We start from the raw sequence: 21,082 nt of genomic DNA on the forward strand, positions 1-21,082 counted from the left end.
TTTGTTTCTCTATGAATCAATTTTTACCTTTCCTCAGGGATCATACCAACTGGGTATCTTGGAAACTTAATCTAATCGCCCAGCTCTGCCTTTTGTTTCTAACATGCTGTTACTGAAGAGTGGCCTTCAGTAGGTGTGCCAGTTAAATGTTCTAAGTATTTTCTAGCTCTTTCTTTCTTTCTTTCTTTCTTTCTTTCTTTCTTTCTTTCTTTCTCTCTTTTTTCTTTTTTTAAAATTATTTTTGATATTAGTTAATTTCAAAATATTTTAAAACTACTGAGGTGAGTCATAAAATTATTTCTGTATTATTTTCTGATCATAATACAGAACATGCATACTAAAGTATAAAATAGAGACAAAATTTACCTGAAGCAAGACTTACCCTTATTATAGATGATACACTGTATTTCAGTGTTTTTTGAGGCATATATAATATGTTATATATAGCAAATATATTATATTATATAAAATATAATATATCATATATAAAATTGCCATATATTTATGGTACATGATGCTGGGTTACATTTTAATACAAGTATATAATATACTTTGAGTGTATTTTGCAATCATGCCTTTTTACCTCTTTTCCCTCAACTCCCACTCTTGTTTGTCCTCTGTCCCCATAGACATTGTTGTTCTAATTTCATGCCAACTATGCATATATCCAACTGAAATCTAGGAATCATATCTAAGAGGAAAGATGAGATAATTGTTTTTCTGAGATTGACAATTTGCTTAAAATGGTGATCTTCAAGAGCATTTTTTCCTTCAAACAAGTCCATTGTTCTTTATGTTTGAGTACATTTCGTTGATCATTTTTTATTAGATCCCCAGGTTGTAATTAATCAGTTAAAGCATCCCTTTGATGGCTAGTGAAGTTGAGCATATTTAAAAATATTCATTGACCAATTATACTTCATCTTTTGAGCAATGTCTGTCCATTTCATTAGTCCATTAAAAACACTGAATTGTTTGTTTCCTTGGTATTAAGGTTTTATTTTAGATCTTGTAAATGCTGGAAATTAATCATCTGTAAGATGTTTTACTTGTAAAGTTTTTTTTTCTGCCACAGTACTGGGTGTCTTTTCGTTATATTATAGTATTTTTCTTTGACAAGGCACAAGTCTGTTTTTGAATTAAAAAATTCTTATTTGTTAATTATTGCAAATGTTCCTAAGCAACTGGAATTGTCTTCAAGAAGTACATGTCTAGATCTTGAAGTGTTTTCCCTACATATTCTTAACAGTCTCAGAGTCACGTCCTATGTTGTGGTCCTTCATTCATTTGGGGTTGAATTTTGTGAGGAGTGGAAGGCAGGGGTATAGTTTCTTCCTTAAATATGTGGATATCCAGTTTTTCCAAGCACCCTTCACTGAAGAGGCTCTCTTTTCTCCAATGTGTATTTTATACATCTTTGTAAAAAATCAGATGGCCATATCTGTGTGTACTTATATATAGAACCTCTATTCAACGCTGATAATCTGCGTGCCTCTTTTGTGCTGGTACCATGTTGTTTTTGTTATTATAATTCTGTAATATATTTGAAATCAAGTATCAGTATATTTCCAGCATTGCTTTCTAGTTGAGACCGCTTTGGCTGTTCAGAGTCTTTTGTTTTCCTCAATCTTTAAGATTATATTTCTAATTATATGAAGAAAGCCATTGGACTTTTGGTGAGGATTTATTTGAATCTGTAAATGCTTTTGACTATACAGTCATTTTTTTTCACACATTTAGTTATTCCAACCCATGAGTATGAGAGATAATTAAATCTTTTAATGACTTATTCTTTCTCCAGTGATTTGCTCTGTTCCTTGCCTCACTTCATTCAAACAATGTTTATCATTGTCCATTAGATTTATTTCCTCACATATTAAAAAGGTGGCTACCTGTTCAGTAAATACTGACTGACACCCATGATGAGAAATTTTACTCTGCATTCTTTGTTAAAACCCCAAAAACGTCTTCCTATTTACTAATTTACATAATATCTAAAATGAATATTTACCATAGTTTTGAACTGAGTTTTATTGGGTCTTAATGTTAACAAATGATAACACAGCTATAACGAGTCTTTAGATTTTAATCCAAAAGCTGTTTTTACTTCACCATGCTGCATATAGCATCTAATGTGCACCTATCTAGCCTTTTCAACTGAGTGATAATATAATAAAAAGGCCAAGAATTCACCTAGTGCCATATTGGATGTCCAGAAAGTACTCAACAAGTAGGTAAGAAACAGAATGGCATAATGCAACTGGTTCCAAGCCATGCCCTACTTTTGACATCCTGTTTGGACACAGCTTTCTGTTTAATCTTTGCACAATAATATAGTTCTGTTTCCCACTCATTCTAGGGTCTGTCAATGGATGAACCAGCAGGGAAAATTTCCAAGTACTTAGTAAATTCTCTAGTGAATGTTGGAGATAACTTACACCTGGATACCATTTGATCTCTGACCATTTCAGAAAGACCAATAAACACTCTAAATGGGAATTTTCTGTTTCTTCTATGTTTTCAAAATGCCTACTTTCCTTAAAGTTTTAAGTTTGTAGACCATGTTTCTACCAAACTCTACTACCAGTGGATACAGAACAAGCATAAGTTATAATTTCAGTTTCCCAGGATGCTTTTCTAGATAAATCCATCAGTCTCAGAGAAAGACCAAATTACACCTGCCCTAAAGTACACACAGTTGTGTAGGAGGAGGTCGGTAGCTGAGTTGTGGTACTGAAAAGTCACATAATAATCAATTTATGAGTAATTAATGGATATGTGAATGGAAATCAAAGCATGAATGGATTCTAAACATATCTAGGCATTCAGTGTTTAAAAATGTTTGTAAATTTAGAATACAAAGTAAATGGGTTTCATTGTGACATTTTCACACACATATAGTCATTTTATATTTTGCTCTCAAGATTTTTTGTTGGTGCATTTTTGTGAGTCTATTTTTCTAGATGATCAGTGCAGAGATAGAAGGGAAAGATATAGTCTTGTGGGTACTTGGGAAAGAAAAGACAGATGGAAAGAAAAATGGCAGGAAGGAAGAAAAGCAATTATGGAAAATGTGTAACTGGAGCGTCAGGAAGAACATCAACAGCTCTGTGGGCTGGTGGCTATCTTTGTTAGCTCTAGGCTCAGCTTTATCTTAGCAGTTCCTCTGTGGACTTTGCTGAACTCAAAGTACAGATTCCTGCGATGGCAACCCCCTTGTTGATTTGTTCTTTCTGACCCAGTGTCCCAAGGTTTGTGTAACTATCTCAGCAGGTTTCTTGTAATGGATACTTCTGAGCTGAGGTAAAGGGTTTAGCAGTACTGTGACTTTCTAAACTTAGCTGTCAGGAGGACTGGAGAGATAGAAGTCTTCTGTGAAATGCCGAGTCAAATGAAAAACTTGTGTATAGGAGGAAAACAGGAGTGTCACAATCATAGAACTCACCTTTCTACCCGGGCTTGATAAGGTTTTGGGAAAATAGCAACATTCTTTACAGAAATCCGGTCAGCAGTCTCTTCGAACTTTGGTTTCCCAATCTCACTTTGCAAAGTCAAATAAACGGAAGCTCTTGGCTCCAGTGAAGTTATCAGCAAACATCTCTCTGCTCTCCTGGAGGCTGTGTTCGATCCCAAAAATCTTCTGAATTAGCATTTCCCGCTGGAAAAACAATTTAATCTTTCAGTGAAGTATATAGTGGTAGACTTGAAATCTGGCTTTTGGGGGCTGTGTCTACTTAGGTGTTTTGGACAAGCAGCAGAATTACGGACCCGGAAGCCATACTTCGTGGATCTGAGTTGGCTCTGCCACTGGTATGGGGTATGTAAGAGATATCACCTTTCTATGCTTTTTTTTTTGTTGTTGAAATAGAATAAAATGGTGTCAAAGGAATAAGAAAGTTAATGCTGGTGAGTCCCCAAAACTGCACCTACAGAGAACAGACATTCAGGGAAGTATTAAATACTATTACATTCTCTAAATGCAAAGCGTATTTTGGTGGCTTGTTCCCTGGGTGTGATGATCTTAGGAATCTCATGTTTCATCTGAAAAGAACTTTGGTAATAAGGATATGTAACTGAGAAACAGAGAGTAAATTTCTACAAGGCTGTGAAGATACATAGTGGTAGATTTAAGGTAAAAAAAACAATCAAGACTCCTAGTTCTAGGTCACTATAGCCTGTACCACACTTTTCTAAGAGGGAGCACTTCTAAGTCCAAGATGTGCTTAGAGAAGGATGGCAACTAGAACCGGTGGCCCCTTCCAAAGTCTCTCTTGTCCCTACAATCTGATGCTGATTCATTCACTCATTAATTAATTAATCTATCCATCTAGTAGCAGCACAGACATAGGACACATTCAGAAAGTAAAGTTTCTAAAAGAAATCAATTGCAGTTAGAGAAAACAGACTCAGAGATAAAATCCTGCAACAGTACAATCACACTGTATGCACAGTGAAAAAAGTGCTAGCGAGGTTAGGTGTCGGCTACATGGCCCATTAATGCCTAGAAATAGGGTAAGGTAGGGGTAGTAAATTTATGAATGGATAAAATGAATGAAACCAAGTAAAGCAAAAATGTGTGGAACATGTTAGAGAAAAAAATCTTCTGGAAGGATCAGTAAAGTCTTTAGCAAGTACATGGCATTAGATGTGGCCTTAGACACATGAATAAGTAAAAAAGTAAATGGACTATTGCCGTTCTCCTCCGTGAATAATCGCCTTTTCAATAGAAACATCTTTGTACATACATGTGCATATATGCATAAAATAGAATGCAGCTCTCTACAGAGTTCCTCTGGAATGCAGAAGAAAAGTTAATTACAAGTAAATGAATCCCTCCAAATCAAGTAATGCAGGCACACTGAGTCTAGTTTAGCATGTGACAGCTTGAAAGGATGAAGATATGGATCAAGAATTAACATCTCACGTGAGTTCATCTCTGGCGGAGACAGGACAAGCCAGTTCTCACTGACCAGAATTGTACTGGCCTGATTTAAGGGGTAAGGTGAGAGGTTTGAGACTACCTGTCTCCCATACCTCTTAAATCAGGGGTAGTCCTAGGCTGGCTTACCATACTGCAGTAGACATCCCGGGGCCATTGCTGTGCTCTGGGAGCTACAGTGGGACTAGAAACACCGAGGGAACTGGTTCTCTAACCGCTTTCTGATATGGCATCTTTCATTCCCACCAGCTATGAAAGAGGGCACTGGGCTTTTCCACACTCATATTGTGTGTCTTTTTGTTTAGGCCTGTCTTAATGGGTGTGGATGGTATTTTTTTGTTTTTTGTTTTTGTTTTTGTTTGTTTGTTTGTTTGTTTTTGGTTTCAGTTTAATATTCTTCAGTGGTTAAATAACATTGAGCATCTTCCCTGAACTGATGAGCCACTGATACTTTATTCTCAGGTCTTTTCAGATCATTTTAAATGTGTCTTTCATTGTCTATCTATGGTATCTATCTATCTACCTATCTACCTATCTACCTACCTACTTACCTATCTATCTATCTATCTATCTATCTATCTATCTATCTATCTATCTATCTATCTATCTATCATCCAGCCATCTACTCATCCACCCATCCACCCATCCATCCACCCACCCACCTATCTATCTATCTATCTATCTATCTATCTATCTATCTATCTATCAATTTGATTTTTAGTGATAGAATTTCTCTGTGTATCCTTGGCTGTACTAGAACTAGATCTGTAGATTAGGCCAGGCTTGAACTCACAGAGATCCACCTGCCTCTGCCTCCTGAGTGCTGGGATTAAAGGCATGCACCACCACTGCCCTTCTAGAGATATTTATTTTTAAATTATCATTTAGTGCATATTATTGTGGACATAAGTCTCTCACCTCTGATTTGAAAATCTGTATTTTCTCCTAATCTTTGGTTCATCCTCTTACTTTTTTGATGGTGTCATTGGAAGCATGGACATCCTCAAGTTTCTATGAAGTACAAGCCATGCCTGCTTTCTCTTCTCATGTGTGATTCTGCCATCATTTCTAAGTAATGACTAGGAAACAGAAGTCAGAATATGAAAAAAATGAAAAGTACTGTCTAAACTCTCCAGATGGGGGCAGTAAGTATGGGAGAGCACTAAGGGAGAGTAGTACATTAGCACTAAGGGTAGGAAAACACATGCATGGAAATGTCACCATGAACCCTATGGCTTTGTGTGCAAACTTAAATTATTAAAATAACAAAACCAAAGTCTCAACAAGACCCTGTGTGTTTCTAAGTGCACTGGTGTTGTATGGCCAGTTTATAACTCACTGTTGCTTCTGATACAATGATTGCACTGTGGCATGCTGTGAGGAAGGGGTCCAATGTGACTTCTAAAAATTTATCTTTAGGGCAGTTTTAGATTTACAATATATATATTATGAAGGTCATCCAGAGTCCTATCCTCCTCTGCCTCCTAGTCTTTCCCATTAATGTAAAATATTTGCTACAAATGAATGAATGGAGTATGTCGAGAAGATCCAGCATGTATTTGCATTATTCTACTGATTGTATGACACAATCTCCCTTCTTCTCTTCTCGGACCCTGTGAAGGATACCTTTACATCCAGTTGTTTGTGCCCTTAGGGTTCACCTGGCTGTAAGAGTTTCAAAGATTTCTTTTTGATGATCTTGACAGATTTGAGGAGAAATGGTCCAGTTACATTGAATCAAAATGTATCCCTCTAATAGGATTTAACTGATGTTTTTCTAGTGATTCAGTTATAACTAAAGGTCTTCAGAGGATGACCAGATGAGAAGTGGCATTTTCATCCCATTACACGATACACTGCATACTACGACAACACACTATCTGACTGGATGCTGACCTTGATCACATGGCTGAAATCATATTTTCTGTATTCCTCTACTGTAAAGTTATACTTTGTTTCCCCCCTTTCCATGTGTACTTTAGAAGGAAATCCTTACTTGTCTCCCCAAGGTGTGGAGTGGGTATGGACAAGATATGTCTCATTGAGGATGGAGGGTCTTCATAAATACTTGGAAATTTCTGTATGGGATATATTTGTCACTTCTCTCTTATTTACTTAACCTAACATTTATTTACATCATTCTATTCATGGATATTTATCTTATTCTTTGAAGTTTAATCCTGTGATGCTCAGTTCTAATTATTAACTTGACACAACATAGAATCACCTGGAAAAAAAAAAAGCCAAAATGAGAAAATATCTACATCAGGTTGTTTTTGTGTATGGCAATGGGGGATTGTCTTAGTTAAGTCAAATGATATAAAAAGGCCCTGCTCACTGTAGGTGGCACCATTCCCTATGCAGGGGGTCCTAAACTATGAGAGTGGAGAAATATATATGCAGTTCACAAACGAGCAAGTAAAATGTTGTGGTTGTGATATAAGCATCTATCAGATGCATCTGCTGGAAATTCCTTGCAGTGATAGATTGTAACCTGGAATTGGGAACTAAAATCAATCTTTTTCCCATAAATTGATTTTGTTAGGGTGTTTTGTCACAGCAACAGAAATGAAATTAGGAAAATCTCATGCTACTTTCTTTCTCAATTTGTTCTACCTTTGGACATTTGGGAATCTTTTCCTGTTATATCCAGTGTGCCCTTTGGGACTACTTTCATTACTACGTGTGTTTACCTCCTACCCATTTCCAGAATCACCATTTGTTCATTAGGAAGCCAAGGGTTCCCGGAACTGGAACATGGCATTAGAAACCAAGATCTGGATGTAAGATACATTCATTGATAGTTGGGTATCATTGCTTTTGATCCTCTGATCGAGTGAGACAATATGTATGTATATGAGACCATATGCACCACACACACTACATTATATATGCAACATCTGTATCTATATTAAGCTAAGTATGTACTGCACCATATCTTCTACCTCATACAACATAAATCATTGTGCTCTCTTAGTCTTGCTTTTTATAAATTTCTTCTCCAACTGGAAAGCCTGACCCTTTCTGTCATCTTCCACTAATACAACTGTTCAGTCCCAGGATGCAGCATTATCAGAATTATATTCACACTGAAAAACTATCAACCAGAGTAGAGTATTCATGTATAGTTATGTTTTAATTTTAATTTAAAGATTTCAATTATTTCTAAGGATGCTTAGATGGACACTATTCATTCAATTTGAGGACTTCCCTTTACTTTCTAAATTATTTTTAAATATTTGCAGTGATAAGGATTTTTCTTTTGGTGCTGCGAAGTTTAGTAAGTATTGACAAACATATATCATCTTACACAATGGTTTCATTCTTGTAAATGTAATTCCTGCACTTATTTTACCTATTCCAAGTATCACATCTTTCTCCAAACCCCTAGCAGCCACCAATATTTCAAATGACTATATATAACTATTCCTTTTTTAGAATGTCATATAATCAAAATTATGTAATTCCACATTCATGTATCATTTTTTCATTTTTAAATTTTATCCTATCATATATTACTTCCTGACTGCAGTTTTCCATCCCTCCCCTCTGCTTCAGATCCATCTCCTTCTTCCCCGCCTTTGCAAAGTGCAGTCCTCATAGGGACATCAACCAGACATGGTATAACAAGCTACAATATGACTAGGCACATACCATCACATTAAGGCAATCCAGTAGGAAAAAAAGAGACCCACAATTAGGCAAAAGAGTCAGAGATAGCCCCTGCTCCCACTAACTGGGATTTTTTTCATTTTTTGATCTGTATTTGAGGTCTATATATGCTGTTTTATTTTAACTAGTGAATAATGCCCCTTTGTGCAGTTACATCACAGTTTACCTTGGCTCTATCACAACTTTCCAGACATCTTAGTTGTTTTTAGTTGCTGTCAATGATGAATATCCATGCTGTAAATATTTGCATGTGGGTCTTTGACTAGAAATACATTTTCAAGACAATTGATTGTCTGAGAGTATGGTTATTACTGTGCAAACTCTACAGAACTCTGAAGCAGCATGATCATTCAACATGGATTTCTTCCAGCAGTGAATAGGATTTTCTGCTTAGCATTGTCATTAGTAATCAGCCTTGCCAGTCTGCTGGACACACTAATAGATGCAATAGTCCATTTATGTTGTTTTGATTTGCAATGCTTTAATTATGTATGAGGGTAAGCATCTTTTCACGTGCTAACTTCGCCTAGCTTTGTCTCCTTTGGTAGAGTATCTGTTTAGACTTTTTGCTCATTTTTAAAGTATGTTGTTTTCTTGGTTAAATCTTGAGAGTTCTTTGTAAATGTGGATACATTATTTTTTTTTTCTTAAAAAATTTGATTCGTGTTCCATTCTCAAGATATTTTATAAATATTTTCTCCTAGCTCATGGGTTGATGTATTATTATCTTTTTGCCTGTTTTTTTTTTTTTTTTTTTTTTTTTTTTTCTTCAGACAGGGTTTCTCTGTGTAGCCCTGGCTGTCCTAGAACTCTGTAGACTGGGCTGGCCTTGAACTCAGAGATCCACCTGCCTCTGCCTCCCGAGTTCTGGGACTACAGTCTTGTGCCACCACCACTCTGTGATGTATCATCTTAATGATGTACTTTTAAAGGAAGAAAAACTTTAAACTTTAATTTTAATAAGGATTAACTTGTTATCTTGAAAAATTTGTGTTTTATACTTATGTGTGTGCTCTGTTTTCTAGATCTTGTGAACAGTTCATTAGATACACTTCATATTGAGGTGCATTTTTAAGTAGCATGGCTGTCACAGTTAGGTTCTGTCGACTTGACACAAACCTAGGTATACCTGGAAAAAATTCTCAACTGAGGATTAGCCATGTGCACATGACTGTGGGGGCATTGTCTTGATATTGATACAGGACATCCAGCCCTCTGTGGGTGCTGCTGTCCCAGGCAGTGTGGCCTTGTGTTGTACAAGAAAGGTACATGATCATGCCATAGTAAGGAAGCCAGTAAGCAGCACTCCTCTATTGTCTCTGCATAAGATCTCGCCTCAGAATTCCTGCTTGAGTTCCCATGTTGACTCAGTAATGAGCTGTAATTTGGAAGTGTAAGCCAAACAAACCCTTTCTTCCTCCAAGTTGTCTTGGGTCATGGTGTTCAGCATAGCAAAGGAAATAGCTAGGGCAGAATTGGTACTAGAGTGGGTGTTACTACAATGGACCTGATGATGTCTTGTTGGAGAATCGTGTAAATGTTTGGAACGTTGAGATGGAAATAATATTGTCTTAATCAGAGTTCATTGCTGTGAAGAGACACCATGATCAAGGCAAGGCAACTTTTATAAAGGACAACATTTAATTCAGGCTTGAAACATAGTAACTAATAACTTGGGGTCTTCGATGGGAAATAGATTTTAATAGCATAGAGTGTAGATATCTGCCCAGATATAGTGCTGATTAAGGTTTATTGTAAGTATAAAGCTTGTGTGTCTCTTTTATCCTGGAACTAAATGGTCAAAGTCAGGGTAGAAACCTGGATTGAGAATAAAACTTTCTACAACATTTTGGTACCTCAATATCTGGCAAAAACTCTAAAAAAAATATTATTTTTAGACTCCCAAATGGAAAACACACATTGTTTCTTTAAGATTAAGAAGAGGTGGAGAGAATTGGTTTCTTATCCACTGTTTGATCTGATGCTGCTTATATTCTAATGCTAATACTGGTTTCTCAAGACTTGGTTGCCCCAAGATTAGAGCTGCTGTTTAATCTCCTGCCTAGAAGACTTCCCTACATTCCAGCCACAGAGCCCTGCCAACTCAAGCAAGCTAGCTGACCCAGCCAAGTGAGTGCCATAACCAAGAGTCTCCACCCTGCGGGGCGCTGCTGGAGCTTCTCTCCCTCGTGGCTGCAGGCCAGTTCAGCCTGTATTCCCACTTCGTCCCAGTTCTTCTGTGGCTCCCAGTGGTATCTGGGAGCCCAAGGACAGAGACCAACTGTCTCCCGGTCAGCCACTTCAGCCCGCAGACCCCCACTCTGGAGCTCTGTCCCCGAGGGACTTTAGATTGAGATCTCCCCATGGTCCGGCAGAGCGCCATGGCTTAGCGTCTACCCGGTGCCATGCGGAGGGAACTCAGTCAAATTTCTGCGCTTCTGCCTCCCTGAGCCATGGCAGACACTCAGGAACCACAGCACAGCCCAACAGGACCCACAAGCCCATGTGCGAGCTACAGCCCCACAGACAAGCATAGTATGTTCTCACTTATAAGTGGATATTATCCATAAAGTACAGGATACCCATGCTACAATCCACAGACACAAAGAAGCTAAATAACAAAGAGGGCTCAAGGGAGGATGATTGAATCTCAGAAGGAGAAATAAGATAGTCATTGGAGGTGGATGGAGGGAGGGAACTGGGTGGGAGAAAGGATGGGGGAGGGGATCAGGTGTAGGGAGAGCTGGGCAGAGAGGGCTGGGAGAGTGAACAGAACTTGGTTTAAGGGGTGGTGGTGGTGGTAGTGATGGTAGTATCTCTAGGACATGCCAGAGACCTGTGATGGGAAGGCTCCAGGGAGTCTATGAGGGTAACTCTAGCTGGGAATATGGAGACTGAAGTGGCCAACTCCTGTAGACAGGCAGGGCTTCCAGTAGAGGGAGGTACATCAACCTATCCACAAAACCTTTGACCTTTGACCTAAAATTTGTCCTGCCTACAAGAAGTGGAGGGACAAACACATAACAGAGACTGAGGGAATGGCCAACCAATGACTGGCCCAACTTGAGACCCATCCAATAGACAAGAACCAATCCATAACACTATTGATTATACTCTGTTCTGCTTGCAGATGGGAGCCAACTATAATTTTCCTCTGAGAGGAACTGACCAAAAGGACTGACCTAGCAACTGACCAAAAGAGATGCAGAGACACACAGCCAAACATTAGGTGGAGCTTGGGAGTCTGTGGAAGAGTTGGGGGAAGGATTGAGGGACCTGAAGAGGACAGGGACTCTACAGGAAGACCAACAGAGTCAACTAATCTGGACCTTTGGGAGCTCCCAGAGACTGAACCACTAACCAAAAAGCATGAAAGGGCTGGACCAACCCCTGGCCCAAACTTCCACACGTATGCAGCAGATGTGCAGCTTGATCTTCCTATGGATCCCCCAGCAACTGGAGCAGGGGTTTACCCTGATTCTGTTGCCTCCTTGTGGATTCTCTTCCCTTAACTAGGCTGGCTTGTCTGGATGTATCTAGTCCTATAGTGACTTGAAGTGCCAAGGTGGGTTGGCACTCAGAGGGCACCTCCCCCTTCTGAGAGGCATAGGGGAGGGAAAAATTAGGGCCGCAGCTGTGTGTGGGCAGCAGGGAGAAGAGAGATGGCCATGGGGTTGTAAAGTGAATGAATGAATGAATGAATGAATAAATAAATAAATACAAAAGAATCTCCTTTATAAGACTGATCCAAGGGCCTGTCTTTAGGACATTTTTTTGAATGACAGTTGATGTTTAAGGGCCTACCTAATTGTGGACAGTGACATCTCTGGGCAAGTGTTCCTAGGGTTTGTAAGAAAGGTAGCCAAGCAAGCCAAGGGAAGGGAACCAGTAAACAGCATTCCTCCATGGTCTGTACCTCAGTTCCTGTCTCCAGGTTTCTGCTTGAGTTCTTTCCCTGACTTCCCACAATGACTGGCTATGATGTAGAAGTGTAGTCTAAATAACCCCTTTCCTCCCGGGATGCTTTGGGTTACATGGTTATCATGGCAGTGAGAAGCAAACAAAGGTGATTCTTTAAAATTCAAACTTCAATTTTTCATTGTAGGTATATAGAAAGTTAGATTTTGTATGTACTTACCATCGTTTATTAGTCTGAAGAGATTTTGTGGTAGATGAATTGGGAAGACTGGAGGGACAGTGGGGACTGAGCCGACACCTATCTAGGGAGTAGATCTTACATGTAGAGCATGCTCAAGATGTTTTGAAATGGAAGCTTTTCCTTGCCACCTACAGTTTTCTTGGGTCTTGATATGAAAATGTAGAAAGTTTCTGGAGGTATAGATGATGAATATGCACAGTTCCCCCCATGTATCTGAGGTCCCAGGGGTTTCCACTTTCAAGCTACACCACACTCAGCTTCAGCAATGTGCAAAACATTCTCATCAAACGTTCCTATTAATTTATGACTCCACTGGTTTCTGCTCCAGGTAACTCAAGCTCAGGGACTGTTTGGATTTAGGTTTGAAACTGACTGTTTACCTTACAATTTCAGCTTAGGAAGCATCCTTAAATAATCATTGATTTCAGCATTGTTGAGTTTTTTGTATCATTGTAAGATTATGAATGTTGATTTTTAATATTTTTTTTTGTATATTGAGCTGGACTCTTCCATTTTCACTGTTTTGTCTGTATTTGGATTTGCAGTTGTATCAGCACCATTTGATAACTTATTTCCCTTTATTGGCACTCTTGCAAAGACACTGATCCATAAACGTGAGGGATTATAACAGGTTCTCAATCCTAGTCTGTTGATCTGTGCCTCCTCTATGTCTGCAGCATACTGTCTTGATTACAGCGGACTGCAGTCAGTTTTGAAGTAACACGACTGACTCTTCCACATCCGTCACTGCTTTCTAAGACAGGCTGTTTTGATTCCTTAAGATAGCATGTCAATATCAGCAAAGAAACCAGAAGAGGTTTTAAAGTTGTTTTGATTAAATTTGTCACTGAAGCAAAAAAAAAAAAAAAAAAAAAAAAAAAAAAAAAAATCCACAGTATAGGCACCTCGACTTCTCCTTCATTCGTTTCTTTCCATATGTTTTACTTCTTCTTTTTTCTATCTTCTTTTTTTTCTTGGAGTTTTTTTTTTTTTATAATTTTAACAATTGTGAATTTATTTTTTTATTGGATGTTTTATTTACATTTCAGATGCTATCCCCTTTCCCCATTTCCCCTCCCTAGAAAACCCCTATCCCATACCCCCTTCTCCTTTTTGCTTTTATACAATTTTTAAAATGTTAACCAATGGCTTTATAAATTTGGTAATGCTCAATATCAATCAGAAGTGTAACCTAATACCCAACCTAGATATATCAACTATCTTTGACTGGTGGAGACATGTGAACATCTGCCTCCATGTCTGGCCCCCCTCTCTCTTTCTCTCTCATCACCTAGCTCCTTCTCTCCTTCTCCTCCTCTCATTACTCCTCCTCTTCCTGTCTGTACTCCTCCCACCTTAGCTCCTCCTACATATCACCCTTCCTGTTAAAATAAAACTTTTCTCTCAAAATACAGTTAGATCATAACTATACCAATTTGTATCAGTAAGGTGCAAGATAGACCTAATACCCAGTCAATCATTTTGTTTCACTAAGCAGAACCTCTGTCATCTCTCCTAAATAAAAGACTTAGTTCTGAACCTGGCTTTTTTTCTTGGCTTTAAAATGAATGTCAGCTGAAAACCATCCTCTCAAATCTTTTCTCTCAAAGTAAATAGCAAGTATTGGCTATGAGACTATAAGTTTTCAACCCCATCAGAAATCCAGAATGACTGAGTTGACTGATATTATGGGTAGCACAAAGCATAGCTTCTAAAACATAGCCAATTTATAGAGACTGCTGAACACCTGGACAGTCCCTATACTACCGAACGTTGGAGCATCCGATCTTCAGCCTTCTGGCCCAGGATCATCTGACAGACCTAGTGATGCAGAATCATTAAGGGCTGATTACTCTGTCTAGGCAGATATAATTAGTCGACTATTCTGCAAGTGTGTCCTTTTCTAGACAGTGATTTCTCTGTAGATGGAAAGAGGCAATTCTTGCCTAGTGGCTGACTCACCACAATTGGAATAACTCCAAAGATGCTCAATTTCTTCTTAGAATCCAAGACAGAAAGCTGTCAGAAGCAGACAGGTCTCTTATCAAAATGAACATTAATACAGAAATGTTTGTAACGTCAATTCGGTGGATTTCTGATGTGTTGAAAACCAACTATTTATGTAAGGCAATCTGGACTGTTGTCTGTTAACTCCACTCAACTATTTCTAAAGAAAATATAGAAAACACCCTAACAATAAACTCAAAGCCATGAATTTGCTATAGGCCCTTAACTCACAGGCTAGCCATCTCAAATAAGTTAAGAAAGTTAAAGAAGGACTGGGTCTAAGCCTTGCATTCCTAAATGTGTTATATAGGCACAATGCCTATGATAGTAACAATATTCATCTCACTTTTATATTAATAAGAATCTCGTACCAATGAAAACCTTAAATTTGAAATCAAAGTAAATTTTGTACCATTTAAGAAATTATAACTTCATCTTAATAACAATTATACATATTTCTACCAATAGGTTATGGCTATGCAATAAATCCTAGCTAATCCTCCCTGTTCCAACAAAACCACTACTTTTCCCTAAAAAGACAGTCCAATATTAACCACCTCAGTCCCCAAGCCCAGGGAATAGGGGCACCAACTCTTCATTAACTTCTTCAAGCTGATTATGGGTGTTGAGATATTAGAAGAGGGGTTGGGGGAAAGAGTAAACTGATAAGCCTCTGATACTGTGTCTTCACTGCATCCAGCTGGAATTCCAGGACATCAGAGGTTCGAGCAGGTCTGCTTGGCTTGTCTGATGAGTAGATACACCAAGGCTATGTATTCTGCAATATACAATTCTCAAAACAGATTTTAGTATCAAGATAATTGTTTGAATTCTGAAATCTAGTCTTCTGGCGACCTGCCTCTGTCATGTCTAATCCATATAATTCTGAGAGTTTCTGTGAAGGTGTGCTCCCACCATCCTCCCATTTTTGCCTTCCTGCTCTCAAATTTCCCAACATCAGGGAATCCAAACTTTTGGGCACCTTGGCCCTCCACTTCCACTGATGCCTAACCCCTTACCCCATTCCCCCCTTCCAATTACTATGAGGGTGTGCTCTCACCATCTTCACATTCCCACCTCCCTGCTCTTGCAATTCCCCAACACTAGGGAATCCAAACTTTCAGGTACCAAGGCTGTCCACTTCCACTGATGCCTGGCAAGGCCACCCTCAATTACCTATACAGGTGGAGCCATGAGTCCCCCGCTTTGTGTTTTCGGGCTGGAGATTTTAGCTTGTTTTTTAGGACCATTTGCTTGAAAAATTGTTTTCCAGCCTTTTACTCTAAGGTGGAGTCTGTCTTTGTCACTGAGGTGGGTTTCCTGTATGCAGCAAAATGCTGGGTCCCGTTTATGTATCCAGTCCATTAGCCTATGTCTTTTAATTGGGGAATTGAGTCCATTGATGTTAAGAGATATTAAGGAACAGTGATTGTTGCTTCCTGTTATTTTTGTTATTAGAGGTGAAATTATCTTTGTGTGGCTATCTTCTTTTGGATTTGTTGAAAGAGGATTACTTTTTTGCTCTTTCTAGGGTATAATTTCCCTCCTTGTATTGGAGCTTTCCTGCTATTATCCTTTGTAATGCTGGGTTTGTGGAAAGATATTGTGTAAATTTGGTTTTGTCGTGGAATATCTTGGTTTCTCCATCTATGGTAATTGAGAGTTTTGCTGGGTATAGTAGCCTGGGCTGGTATTTGTGTTCTCTTAGGGTCTGTATGACATCTGTCCAGCATCTTCTAGCTTTTATAGTATCTGGTGAGAAATCTGGTGTAATTCTGATAGGTCTGCCTTTATATGTTACTTGGCCTTTTTCTCTTACTGCATTTAATATTCTTTCTTTATTTTGTGTACTTGGTGTTTTGATTATTATGTGACAGGAGGTATTTCTTTTCTGGTCTAGTCTATTTGGCATTCTATAGGCTTCTTGTATGATTATGGGCATCTAGTTCTTTAGATTAGGGAATTTTTTTTTCTATAGTTTTGTTGAAGATATTGATTGGCCCTTTAAGTTGGGAATTTTTCATGCTCATCTATACCTATTATCCTTAGGTTTGGTCTCCTCATTGTGTCCTGGATTTCCTGGATATTTTGTGTTAAAATCTTTTTGCATTTTGCATTTCTTTGACAGTTGTGTTGATATTTTCTATGGTATCTTCTGCACCTGCACCTGGGATTCTCTCTTCTATCTCTTGTATTCTGTTAGTGATGCTTGTTTCTATGACTCCTGATTTCTTTCCTAGATTTTCTATCTCCAGCATAGTCTCCCTTTGTGATTTCTCGATTGTTTCTACTTCCATTTTTATGTCCTTGATGGTTTTGTTCAATTCCTTCACCTGTTTGGTTGTGTTCTCTTGTAATTCTTTAAGGGATTTTTGTGTTTCCTCTTTAAGGGCTTCTACCTGTTTACCTGTGTTCTCCTCAAATTCTTTGAGAGTGTTATTTATGTCCTTCTTAAAGTCCTCTATCATCATCATTAGAAGTGATTTTAAATCTGAATCTTGCTTTCCTGGTGATATGGGGAATTCAGGACTTTCTAGTGTGGGAGAACTAGGTTCTAATGATGCCAAGTACCCTGGGTTACTGATGCTTATGTTCTTGCGTTTGCCTTTTGCCATCTGTATCTCCTTAGTGCTACCTGCCCTGTTCCTGACTGGAGCCTGTCTTTCCTATTATCTTGGTTGTATCAGAACTTTGTAGGGTGGGTGTAACTACTGGGTTAAGCGCTGGGGCCCAAAATCTGCTCAGTGCTCAAGCTCAGACAGGATGCTGCCCAGGTTAGAGCTCTGGGAGCCCTGTTTTTTTTTCTGGGTTCTTAGAGATTGGGGGCAGAGCTGCCACCCAAGATCTGCTCAGTGCTCTGGCTCAGACTGGAAGGAACCAGTGCTCTGGGCAGGGAGTGACTTCCTGGGTCCTTGTGGGTCCCAGTTACTCCCTGTTTGGGGTGAACGTCGCTGTTTGCTTACCTAAGATACTGCCTGGGTTAGAGTTCCTGGGAGCCCCACTTCCTCTGGGTTCTGTGTGATTGGGGGCAGAGCTGCCTTCTTGGATCTGCTCAGTTCCTGAGCCCAGACAGGAAGGAACCAGTGCTCTGGGCTGGAAGTGACTTCCTGGTCCTTGTGGGTCCCAGTTACTCCCTGTTTGGGGTAGGCCTTGCTGTTTGCTTACCTAAGATACTGCCCCAGTTAGAGCACCTGGGATCCCCGCTTCCTCTGGATTCTTAGAGATTGGGGGCAGAGCTGCCACCCAAGATCTGCTCATTGCTCTGGCCCAGATCAGAAGGAACCAGTGCTCTGGGCAGGGAGTGACTTCCTGGGTCCTCGTGGGTCCCAGTTACTCCCTGTTTGTGGAGTTTTTTTTATTGGATATTATATTTACATTTCAGATTTTATTCCCTTACCCCATTTCCCCTCCCTGCCCAGGAACCCCCATCCTATCCCCCCTCCTCCTGCTTTTGTGAGGATGTACCCCTACATACCCCCCACTCCCACCTTCTATCCCATCCCCCCTCCTGCTTCTGTGAGGATGTACCCCCACTTGCTCCCCCACTCCCATCTCCCCACCCTCGAATTCCCCTACACTCGGTGTCCAGCCTTCATGGGACCAAGGATCTCCTCTCCCACCTATGCCAGACAAGGCCATCCTCCCCTACATATACAGCTGGAGCCATGGGCCCCTCCCTATGTGCTCCCAGGCTGGTGGTTTAGACCCTGGAGATCTCTGGTTGGTTGGTATTTTTGCTCCTCATGGGGCCACAAACCCTTTCTGCTCCTTCAGTCTTCTCTCTAACTTCTCCATTGGGAACCCCTTGATCAGATCAATGGTTAGCTGTAAGCATCTGCCTCTGAGTATGTCAGACTCTGGCAGACTTCTATGTATTTCTAAATATTTTATTGCTTATGAATGAATGGTCTTATTAGTTTCATTTTTTAACTCCTTGTTACACTTTATAGGAATAATATTCCTCTTTACTGATCTACACAGCAATGATTACTGATCTATACAGCAGTCTTGTAGACCTCTTAGTTTTGCTTACGGACTAAAGTGTTTCTTATAATTTTATGATGCTTCATTTAGGTTGATCAATTAAAGCTTCTCTATGACTCAGACATTGAATTTAAGATGTGTACAAGATTGATCCATTATTATAAAAAAATGCTCTGCCAGTGTTATTAAGATTGTAAGTGTCTAGAAGGAGTCCTATAATCAAGAAAGTGTGTGTGTGTGTGTGTGTTTTGTTACTGGCATGATATGTGGGTAATTATGGGTAGGCGAGAAGGCCAGAGCTGACACACTAGCTGTGAGAAACCTTAAAGTTTGTCTTCACCAGGGATCGGGGGGTACATAGGAAAGAGCACACGCGAGCTAGAATAGTTTAAAGCTGCCGACGAAAAGCCAACATCTGCTTGAGGGAGTCCTCGATGACTCTGATTTCTCTGAGATGTACGGAGAGAATGACTGAGGGAACAGGTTTGCAGAGAGCGGTAACGTTTGAAATAATTATTTGGAAAACTATTTTGAACCTGGGAATTAAAGTAAGTCTTTAACACGGAAACTCTGTAATAAAAATTCTCTGCAGTCATCTTTATACAAAGGATTCTATTTAAAAAGAATAGAGAATTCTCTGGAGTCTCCTTACAGCGAATTTCCATTATTACCGAGGCAACTGCAATCGGCCCTGAATGAAGGCAGCTGTATGAAAGGTCCTTGGTGTGTTCCTACCTTCTGGTGAGTTGGCCAAGAAAGCCTAAGGAAAGTTTTAATTAAGCTTTGTGTGAGCTATTCTATATCCAAAGCCCATTCAACTTTGTGCCCCAGTAGCCCCAGTCCCTTTCTGAACTCTTTATCATCTCTGAAATGTACTAGGAGAAAATGACTTCTTTCCAGATCCCTAATGGGAACAGTAAACCTGACTCTGCACTTGATAGACTGATCCTACCCTTGCCCCAGAGCCTAAAGAGAAACTCCTGGAATGTGTTCTTTGACTAAAACCTGAAATTCCAGCTTACATGTGAGATCCTGGAATAGATACCTTAACATCTGTTTGGTGGAAGCTAACTCTGGGCAGGTAGGTTTGTGATTTTTGAATATAGAGGGGTTATGGATTGAGTATCATGATCTTCAACTCTCATTTGTACATTGAAACTCTAATGCTTATGGAGGTGGTGCTTGTAGACAGGCCTTTGAAGGCAGTTTAGGATTAGATAAAGTTCTGAAAGTGAGGATTACACTCTTTCCCCATGCACACACTGAGGTAACATAAGCTCAGACTAAGACAGAAGCTGCCTATGAGACAACAGGAGAGACTGCAGAGTGAACACGTCTATCCTGACACCTTGGTTTTGGACTTCTATTCTCTATAACCGAGAAACTAGCTTTCTTATTTTAAAGCAATCTAGTTTATAATATTCTGAAATGGCATCTTGAGCTGAAACAGAATGTAATATTTGCTAAGTACTAGCTCTGTGTCAGGCATTCTTCCCGGCTTAGTTACTGGGACAGCACTAGGAGACATCAACTGTTCCCAGGTCTCTAATGAGGAAATAAATTCAGCATCACAGGGCTAGTAAGTGATTGATAGATACCACCACATCACCTTCCTCTCCAGAGAATCTGCAAGAACTTACTTTCTTACCAGCAATCCACACCCACCATCCTTGATTACTGAGCCCTCAGACCACTGCAAGGTCCCTCTAAGCCTGTCCTATTTTAAGGTCTTAGCCTTAATTTCTTCTTCCAAGTAATAATCAAAAGTAATTGTGGCTTCTGAACTTGGCACACATATTGTTTCTTAGAAGTTAATTTTTATTGCTTTTAATCGTGTGTGTGTGTGTGTGTGTGTGTGTGTGTGTGTGTGTGAGAGAGAGAGAGAGAGAGAGAGAGAGAGAGAGAGAGAGAGAGAGAGAATATACATAAGTGAGTGCAGCTGCCTGTGAAAGATCCCCTGGAGGTGGAATTGGAGGCAGTTGTGAGCCACCTGACACGGGCCTCCTCCCCACACATATGCATATATATACACACACACACAGAGACACACAGATAGACACACAGACAGACACACACACACACACACAGACACACACACACACACACACACACACACACACACACACACACACACACACACACCATATGTGTCCTCTGGGTACAGAGAGGTAACTGAGGAGTCTAGTTGCTTGCAATTTTCACTGTTTTGAATAAATGTGCTTTTCTAAGAAGTGAATTGAAAGTTTGTAATGGAGTTTCACCGTAAGAAGACTTCAGAGAATTCTAAATTCTTTTTAAATGGAATCCATTGTATCAAGATG

At 39.5% G+C, this 21,082-nt stretch overlaps 1 long non-coding RNA gene across 3 annotated transcripts in view; it reads left to right on the forward strand.

Moving 5' to 3' along the window:
* Positions 1–3,316: 3,316 nt before the first annotated feature.
* The window catches only part of LOC143443883 (uncharacterized), a 74,752-nt gene continuing 56,986 nt past the window's right edge, over positions 3,317–21,082 (forward strand). The window contains exons 1-2 of one of the 3 annotated variants that reach the window (XR_013113211.1): positions 3,317–3,817; positions 11,742–14,309. This is a non-coding gene — a long non-coding RNA (uncharacterized LOC143443883). Of the gene's footprint in view, positions 3,818–11,741; positions 14,310–21,082 lie in introns of those variants that run through there. The other 2 variants (XR_013113213.1, XR_013113212.1) reach the window with 2 other exon arrangements.

Source organism: Arvicanthis niloticus, chromosome 11 (genome assembly GCF_011762505.2).
Source record: "Arvicanthis niloticus isolate mArvNil1 chromosome 11, mArvNil1.pat.X, whole genome shotgun sequence".
Lineage (NCBI taxonomy): Eukaryota > Metazoa > Chordata > Mammalia > Rodentia > Muridae > Arvicanthis > Arvicanthis niloticus.